Source organism: Cricetulus griseus, chromosome 2, assembly GCF_003668045.3.
Source record: "Cricetulus griseus strain 17A/GY chromosome 2, alternate assembly CriGri-PICRH-1.0, whole genome shotgun sequence".
Taxonomy (NCBI): Eukaryota; Metazoa; Chordata; class Mammalia; order Rodentia; family Cricetidae; genus Cricetulus; species Cricetulus griseus.
In genome coordinates this window covers 275873024-275883129 of record NC_048595.1, presented here as the reverse complement: position 1 = coordinate 275883129, position 10106 = coordinate 275873024, and positions in this window count along the sequence as shown.

The window sequence follows — 10106 nt, the reverse complement described above, 5'->3', positions numbered from 1 at the left end:
TCCCTATTTTCTCTCCCTCCTTCTCTGTCTCTCCCTCATCCAGCTGAGCTGTTCCTTCCAAAACCCCATCTCTTGAGCTTTTAGAGTCATTAGAGCTATCAAGATTTAAAGCTTTAAACTTATTTACAGAATCATCTAACAAATTATTCACTCCCTTGTCAGTAGACATCCCAGGAGGTCCTTTTTTCTTATTTATTGCTGTTTCTCTTAACAAATTATTCACTCCCTTGTCACTAGACATCCCGGGAGGTCCTTTTTTCTTATATTTTATTGTTAGGTGCGCCCCATCTCTCACCACATTCGGTTTCTGATATATAATTCTGGACTTCTTTAAGATTGCTACAACAGTGAGAAAAGTCAAAATAGCTCCTAGTAAAAGCATAGAAGCCTCTATATTAACCTCCCACAATAGCAACATTCCCAAGCCAAAGTCCAGAAAAAACATACCTCTCCGAATTTACCACCCTGCAGTTCTGAATCCGCTTTGTAGCCAAGGGGTCTCCGCGATGCCTGAGATGTTCACATGTTCCCGGGTTTCGGCACCATATGTCCCGCGCGGTCTGTATTTCTCGCCAGCAAGAAATCATACACGCAGGACACTCGGATCCTTCTGCAGACAAGCTTTAATGCATCTTGAGAGTGAAAGAGCATAAGCTTCCCAGAGCGGAGACCCCGAGCCAAGAATCCCGTCCCCTAATAAAGGCTGGCAACCGCCGCCTCGGACGTGTCACCCCATGATTGGCTGCAGCTCATCCGGCCATATGACGCCACGGAATAGGCAGAGATCAAGGAATGGAAAATTACCCAGCGCCTGCGCAATAATCTTGTTTACATTCGGTGCCTGCCGGATGCAGGCGCCATCTTGTAATGGAGAATGCAGGGACGGCTCCCTACACTGGGTTATCTGGATTCCATTTCTATTCAAACTGTCAGTCATCCAACTTGATTTGCCTTGCAAATGAGTCTGTGAACCAGGCATTCATATCAACTGTGTAGAAGGAGGGCTCTAATTCCCAGCAATTGTCAGGGTTGCTTCTTCCCACTAAGCAGCCCAGTGTCTCACTCCTCCGATAGTGCTTTTAAAAGCCCAAGTTGTAACAAACCAATCTCTACTTGCCCCCAGTTGTCCCCAATTGAAGAGGTGCCACCATGCCCCAAATTCAAATCCCACTGGAATATGGGCAACGACTAATGAGAAGACAACATTTCCACAAGTTAAAGTGAATCTCCTGCTAAGTCTACCTCCTTGCTAAGTAAGTTCTAAGTCAATGGTTCTCAATTCTGTGGGTCGAAGCACCCTCCACAAACCTCTGTCTCCAAAAAATATTTACTCTATAATTCATAACAGTAGCAAAATTACAGTTATGAAGTAGTAACTGAAATAATTTTATCGTTGGGGGGGTGCCACCACAACATGAGGAATTGTATTCAAGGATCACATCATTGGCAACAGATGCTTCCAGAATGGGGGTTTTGAAGTCTGTTCATTCGAAGGTCAGACTGCAGTGAGGACCTGGTCACTGGTGGTTAGGGTGATGGTGCTGGCAGTCCCTCCATGCTGTTGGGATGGGGCTGCTAAGAGTTTTGTCTGTGGTGAATTTGATGGTTTAAAGACAGAGATATACCAGCCAGTGCATAGCCTCACACACAGTTGGAGAATTATGGGGGAGACATGGACCACTGTAGCAGGAGATGCTGGTCACGCCCACTTGGGCGTGGTCAGAGTGACATAGCAAGACTTTATATATGATGATCGCACGCATGTGGCTCTCTCTGTTCCCTGACCCGCCTGGTTGTACAGGACTGACTCTGTCACACCTTCAATCCATCGCAAAGTGCTACCACCACAGTTTCCGCCGCCTGCAGCAGCCAGCATCAGCTGTGTATCCTTTGCAGGGACCACTCACCGCCGAGGGCTATCAGACTCGGCCCATGTCCAGCCTGCACTGCCGTAGCCTGCCGAAGCCACCCGCCCAGCAGTTCACCCGTGTCCAGCCCCAAAGCCACACTGGATCACTGAGCCCAAGTGCAGCTTCTGCCCAGTACTTTTCACAGGTAGTCTTGAGACAGACTTCACCTCCAGTTCCCACAGCTGAACTTTGCCACCTGCTCATGCCTGGCTCCTGAGCACCTCCAGCTACACTGAGCCACCACCACCCAGTCACTGCACCATCACAACTGTCTACGTGTGCCACCTGACAGTATGCATACATATACAAGCAAACATTTCTCTGCTAACATTTATGTTTGAGTCTCACACAGCCAATGAAGAACTGCCTGACAGCAATCCCTGGATGCTCTGAAAAGAAAATGGGCTACATGTCCTCGAGTACACTGGATCCAACTTCTTTGTTTCAACTGACACTACAGCCAGAACTTCGAGTACTGACTTCAATCAACACAAGAACTTTAATTAAGATAAGGACTTCAATCTGGACCTTCAATCAAGCATCTTCCGCCAGACATAGACTGGATATAACCCATTCAAGACTTTCACTACACTAACATTTTTCCCCCCACAGGACCCCACAAGGCTGTTGTTCACTTCATCAGGAAGTAGCTAGGAGAATACCATGCCCCCTTTCCCCACTGTTAGGGCTAGTTTCCTATTGTTTAAGGTTCGGTTAGGAAGGAGGTGTTCAAGCTTGGACATCTCTTTCAGATGAGTTGGAATAAATATAGTTTAGATGTGACATTAGTATATTATAACTTCTTGTAATTGACCCTTATGATTGTTAATGATAGATAATTTACACTGTTAACTTTTTTTAAAGATTTTATTTATTTATTATGTATACAACATTCTGCTTCCATGTATATCTGAACACCAGAAGAGGGCACCAGATCTCATAACGGATGGTTGTGAGCCACCATGTGGTTGCTGGGAATTGAACTCAGGACCTCTGGGAGAGCAGTCAGTGCTCTTAACCTCTGAGCCATTTCTCCAGCACTACATTGTTAACTTTTAATCCTCTTTTAGACTAAAAGGGGAATTGTAGGGGGAAATGCTGGCCATGCCCACTTGGGTGTGGTCAGAGTGGCATAGCAAGACTTTATATATGAAGGTCGCACACATGTGGCTCTCTCTGTTCCCTGACCTGCCTGGCTGTACAGGACTGACTCCATCACATGAGTACTTTCCTAATAAACCATCTGCTCATCAAACTAGCTCTGACTCCATTGCGATCTTCATTAATTGCGTTTCATGTTAGACCACGGACTCCATAGGATTGGGGGTCTGTTGCTAAGTGCCACCGATAACTGAGGAGAGAAAATTCAAGATTCTAATACACTAATCTGCTAATTAAAGCCAAGACTGAGAGTCAGGGCCTGGAGAGATGGCTCAGAAGTTAAGAGCACTGGCTGCTCTTCCAGAGTATAATTCCAGCACCCACATTGTGGTTCACAACCATCTATAATGAGCATACATGCAGGCAGAATACTGGAGACTATTATATTCTATAAATAAATAAATCTTGAAAAAAAAAAAAGCTGGGCAGTGTTGGCCTACAGTTTTAATCCCAGAATTTGTGAGGCAGAGGCAGGTGGATTTCTGAGTTAGAGGCCAGCCTGGTCTACAGAGTGAGCTCTAGGACAGTTACACACAGAAACCCTGTCTCAAAAAGACCTAAAAAAGAAAAGACAGAAATAATTTTGTATACCCCTGCTATGGTTTTAGTATTAAATGTCTCCCACAGTTATGTTTTGCATGCTTGGCTCCACTTGCTATCACTATTTTGGGAGGCTCTGGAAAATTTAGGAGGTATCACCTAGCTGGAGGGATTAGGTCACTGGGAATGGGGGTGGTCAAATAGTTTTTATTATTAACCAAAGAGAGGAATATATTGTCACAGTGTACAGAAAAAATCATCCCACAGCATTTCCCCTTTTCTGTGCAAGCAAAAAGGAAGGTTTTAACTTTAACTTAGTGAAATTACATACAACAAACCAGTTGTCCAATAAGAATTATAGTTACAGTACTTAGTCCATTTGTATTTGGCAAAATTAGAGAAAATACTCTATCATCAATCTTATCTTTGGCCTACAGTTCAGGCTTATTACTGACTAGCTCTTGCATTTAAATTAACCCATTTCTATTCATCTATGTATTGTCATGTGATGGTGGCTTTTACTAGTCTGATGTCATGTTGTTTCTTTGGTGGCTGCTCCAGTCGCTCTCGATCCCACCCCTTTTCATGTGAGTCCTCAGTTTGATTGTTCCACCTAAGCTTATCCTGCCTAGCTATTGGTCAAACAGCTTTTATTGTTAACCAATGAGAGGAATACATAGTCACAGCGTTCAGAAAGATCATCCCACAGTAGTAAATGCTGGTGAGGGTGTGGAGAAAAGGGAGACCCAATACTTTGATAGTGGGAATGTAAACTGGTACAGTCTCTAAGAAGTCAGTGTGAGGGTTCTCAAAAATTAAAAGGAGAACTTCCTCCGGGGCATAAACCCACATGTCTCTCTACACCTTACTGTGGAGATATTTGCACATCTGTGTTTATTGTTGTACTATTCCCAGCAGCTAAGGAATGGAAGCAGCCTAGATAGGCATCAGCAGAGGATTGGATGAAGAGAAGGCGTTACAGATACACACCGAGATTCTCATTTTTCTGAAAAGAAAACTGAAACTAACATTGACAGAGGTCACTAAGGTGATTGTGGTAAGTGAAACTGTTAGTGTTCAGGCATCTGCACTGGTCTGTCTTTGGAGTTCTGACAGGATACGCCCTCAGCTGCAGCCACTAAGAGCACCACCTGTGCACATTCACTACTTTCCCTTTTAAAAGGGCCCTGCCCACCTTCTATTCTCTCTTTATCTCTCTCTGTCTGTCTGACCCCTCCCCCCTCTCCTGTCTCTCTCCCTCTTTTCTTTCTCTCCTCTCTCCTGCTGCTTCTGTTCCCAGAGGGCAGTCTCCCTCCTTTCCTTCCCCCTTTTTATGATCCCTTTTCCTAATAAAACCCCCTCTGCTCTAACTCTGTGACATGGGTCTTTCTCTCATGTGATGCTTTTCTTAAATTACAACAGAAATTCTGATAAATGCAACATGGAAATGAGGTGTGTGTGTGTGTGTGTGTGTGTGTGTGTGTGTGTGTGTGTGTGTGTGTGTGTGTCCATGAAACTTAAAGGGGTCCATAGAGGAAAGGAAGAGATTTCATGGGAGGACAGTGGGGAAAGAAGGGTTGGTAACAGAATCCATGTGATATGAAAGCAGAAAGGAGAGGTCTTTAGGAGGAGGAAGTGGAACAACAGGAGGACCATAGCCAGAAAGGAGTACAGGGGGAGGGATGAGTAATGTCAAATGGCAATGGATAAAACTGTCATAGTGAGGGCTGGAGAGGTAGCTGACAGGTCCTGAGTTCAATTCCCAGCAACCACGTGGTGGCTCACAATCATCTATAGTGAGATCTAGTGCCCTCTTCTGGCAGGTAGGCATACATGCTGGCAGAATACTGTATACATAATAAATGAATCTTTTTTAAAAAATGCCACAGTGAAACCCATCATTTTGTACGCCAAAGTCAAAATTAGCACAATTTGTTAAAAGTCATTTGTTGACAAGCAGGATCCTGCTTCCACAAACTTAAATTTTGCAATTGAATTCACCCTTTTGCTTTTACAACTAGATCTTCGAATGTCTCCTTTAAGAAATCCTCCAGTCTAGGGTCACAGGGAAATATTCTCCTACATGAATCATCAGCTAGCTTCATAATTTGCAGTGTGGTCGATCTCATCTCCACCTGGAATTGACTTTTGTGTAGAGTGAATTAAAAGCCCAGCCTCACCTTTTTTTTTTTTTCTTCACACAATTGTTCCAGCATTGCTTATTATGAAGATTGCTTTTCTGTCTCACCATGCTGTGCCTTTCTTACAAATTAAATATACAATTATGTGTGGCCTGTTTCATGGTCTCAGTCCTGAAATATAGAAACACTATTACTTTCTTATATTGATTTTTATCTCCAGTCTTAAATATTTTAAACTACATTAATGGCTCTAATATATTTAATTTATTTTTAGCATTTTAAATGGTTGACCAAGCAAGCACAGAATCCTAATAAGAAAAGCCTTCCAGAGGAGCATCTCAAAGGCTCTTATAAATCTAAATCTAACTTAGGAATTTATTGAACCCATTTCTCTTCAATATGAGAATGTCATACAAATCCTTGTTCACATTCTCACGGCTTTAAACTTGAAATTATAAGTCAATTACATCTTTTAAAGAGATTGAATCCCAAGACATCTGCCAAATAGTCTGCTATCCTTGTCTTTTAACTATTTCAAACATCTTCAGCAACATGAATGGATTATTCCCAAACTTGATGTAAAAGTGTTAATCCTGGTAGTGTCATTTCATCTGCTCTCTTTGTATGTCTTCCCTTATGTATGAAACACTTGTGACAGAGTAGCTGCTCTAGCCTTGCAGGGAGTCCCAGGTCTCATTTCAGGGAAACAGAGATGACACCATGGAGCAGGTCCTGGTTGCTGAGTACACAATTTCTGGCCCACTAAGAAAGGCAGTATTTCCACTACAAGACAAAGTGGGTGGGGCTATCTTTTCTGAGGTTGACTGACACCTGAATCTTTAGAAATCAACCCTATCAGGGAGATCTCTTGTTTCTCCACTTGCCTGTCAGTCCAGCCCTGGGGAGGATGGGAAGTTCACAATTACCATATAGTCAAGGCAACATGAGACCTTGTCTCTAAAAATGTTTTTTAATGAAAATAAAAAAAAATGCAGTGTTTGAAGACCCCAAAGATGGGGCTCTGTCTGAAAATATTTTTACATCTCTGGCAATGAATCAGTTCCTCAACCTACTAAGCAGTTAACTCATTGAAATTGAGGCTAAGAGTCCGCAACCCCCCCCCACACACACCACACACACACACACCACCACCACCACCACCACAGCCTAGGGGCCAGAATTTCTTTATAAGTCACCCTTGAAGCAGACATTGATCCAGAAGTAGAAGAGACTTGAAATTGCTTTGCATAGAGATTTATGTAAACTGATGAAAAATGTCCAGTGAATGGGTGGGGACGGGCACCACAGACGTTGAGCCACAGCTGTGTATGTCCATTCCACCTGAAATCCCTTTCTGACTTAAAGCCCCAACCAACAGCACTGAAAATATTTAGTACTTAGGACAGTTGAAAGGGCTATGGCCTGAGTTCTGCACCAAGCACAGAAATCCTTGTCCTACTGGGCTGTATAGTCTAATTAGAGACACAAACAATGAGCCATCTTACACTCCTGTTAAACATGTTTGCTAATAGTAAGTGCTAAAGAGGAAAAGGCACATTTAGGAGAAAGGGGACAGGATTGCAGTTTTACATCCTTGAGCCTGAAATGGTCTCTGTTGCCATCTCTAAACTTCTTCTGGGGCATTCTGTCACCATGCTCCAGATATCTCAGAGCCCAGAAGGACACTTTGGGATTCCATCAACTCCAGAGCTTTTGTTCTATGCCTGGAATGCTCTTCCAGAATTCCCCTCATTGTTGGCTTGTCCTTACCTGTAAGAAATGTTAAGTGGCATCCTCTAGAATGCTTCTCCTAATGCCCTCCTCTCATGCCTCCCACCCCCCCCATCACTCTCTCTCTCATGGCTTTTGTTTATCCCTTTGCTGAAATACAAGTGGCCAAATCCCACTCCTCCACCAAGCCCTGCACACACACACACACACACACACATGTGCTTGAGTACACACAAACACACACACACACACACACACACACACACACACACACACTCAGTTTTGAGACAGGGCCTCAACCTGATGACTTGACCTGATTCTTCTGCCTCTGTTTCCCAAGGTTGGGAAATAAGCTCCTGCCACCACCCGGTTTTCAACCTTCTTACACTAGAAACCTCTTCCCGCTATATGTTCAACAACAATTAGCCTCTCAGAAAAAGTAGAGAAATTTTAGTGAAAAAGCGGCTGTGAAACATAACTGGGGACCTCACCAGACAAGTCTCCTGGTGCCTTTATGCTGGCCTTGCCTGCTTCTAGAACCACGAATAATAAATCTCCGTTGTTATTAAGTCACTCAGTCTATGGTATTTTGTTATAACATTCTGAGTTGAAACACTATTATTAATAGGTTATCTGCTCCCACCCCCCTGAGTTTCTCTGCCAGTGTGGTAAGCCAGGTCAAGCCGAATTAAAAAAGCGTAACAACAGGTTTCTTTGAGCAAAGCAGCTCCAGGGTGAGTTCTCCAGTCCCAGGAATCTGAGGCCTGAAGGGAGGCTTTATAGGTTGTAGGTGAGGCGTGATGACGTGTCTGTCACAAGGCTGGATTTGTGCCCAAGTATGGTCAAAAGCTGACCTTAGGCAGGGCCTTGAGTAGCTGGCAACTTCAGGGGAGGAAGCTGCAGTAGCTGCAAGGAATCCAGAACTGGACTTCTGGGTGTCTCTTTGTTTGGTGGTGGTGGCAGGGTGTTTGGAGAGAGAGAAACAGGAATGGGGCTTCCCAGACATTGCAGGGACCATGCTGGAGGTTCCAACTGAACATCTGTTTTTTTTCCCATTAAAAAAACAAAGAAAAAACCCAAATGTTACAGTACTGTAGCAATCAGAGTGCATTTGTCTATAACACATCAAAGTTATTTTCAAAAATTTCCCCCATGAGAAAATTTTCAAAAATTGTACCAGCCAATTATCACCGAAAATCAGTAGCCCATTAAATCTTAAAGGTGTCATGGAGTGTCTGCACTTGACATGTTTGCCCCAGTACAGGAGTATGAAAGGGGTATAGATAATTTGGCTTTATTGTGTATGCTTATGTAGGGTCAAAGACTCCCAAACAGAGTTCTAACTCTTCACACATGAAACTCACCATGGCTGAGAGAGAAGAGCAAAAAACTATTTAACCACAGAAAATTAAAATCATAGACAGGGTTTTATTTGTTTGAAGCTACATTCCTTCAACACACAGCAACATACAGCAACACACACACACACACACACACACACACACACACACACACACACACACACCCCAAAAACAGAGCTCACGAAGAAGCTTTGTACATTCCATAAATTCCATACCACCACGAATTCTAACTAAACATAAAACTCCAAAGTAGTATTGGGAAGGTGACAAAGAAATCATTCACTTTTTTCTCCTTAATTATGAATCTTAGCTGGTTCCTTTCAACACTCAGCGGACCAACGTCAGACCTCCAGCATGTCTGTCACTAAGACACCTTTCTGGTCTGTTATATCTGGGAAGCTTGCTGGGGTCCAAGTGACAAAAATGTTGGCCACTAGTCTGTATGGCGGCCTTAAGTGTTGTTTTGGCGCCCCCTAGTGTCAAGCGATATTGCAACACTTTGTACATACTGAAAGTCTTATAGTAAAAAATTATTTAAAGTAAATTTTCACTAAAAAGAATGTCTTTTGTTGATTTTCATTTAAACTCTTGGTTTTCTAAATCATAGAAAAATCTGAACATAACTTCTTCAGCACAAGACGGTTGAAAGTCACAGAGAATCACTGGGTTAGAGTAGTCTGTGGGTATTCATAACAGCTGTTTTGTTTAAATTGCCTTCAAACGCCCTTTGAAGAACTTGCTTTATGAGCATGTATAAAACAATACCTATGTATGATATTAGTCACTGTAGAGTTGGAAACAGCATACAGCTAACCAATGAAAGGGTGGTTAAGGGTGGTTATTTACAGTACGACACACCAGCCACGGGGACATCATGCAATACAAAACAAGACCAATCAAGGAAAAAAGCTGGGCACCGCCACACATGCCTTCAACCCTGGCAGTCAGGAGCCAGAGGCAGGTGGATCTCTTGGAATTCGTCATCAGCCTGGATGACAGAGTGAGTTCCAGGCCAGCCAGGACAGACCCTATTAAAAGAAAGAAAGGAAGGAAGGAAGGAAGGAAGGAAGGAAGGAAGGAAGGAAGGAAGGAAGGAAGGAAGGAAGAAAGGAAGGGAAGGAAGGAGTCTGTTGTTTTTATGATTTTTTTTATGATTTGAGGGTTCTGTCTGTGTCTGTTTACCACTTGCATGCAGTATCCTCAGGGTACCCAGAGACTAGAATTACAGAAGGTTGTGAGTTACCATATGGGTGGAGCACCAG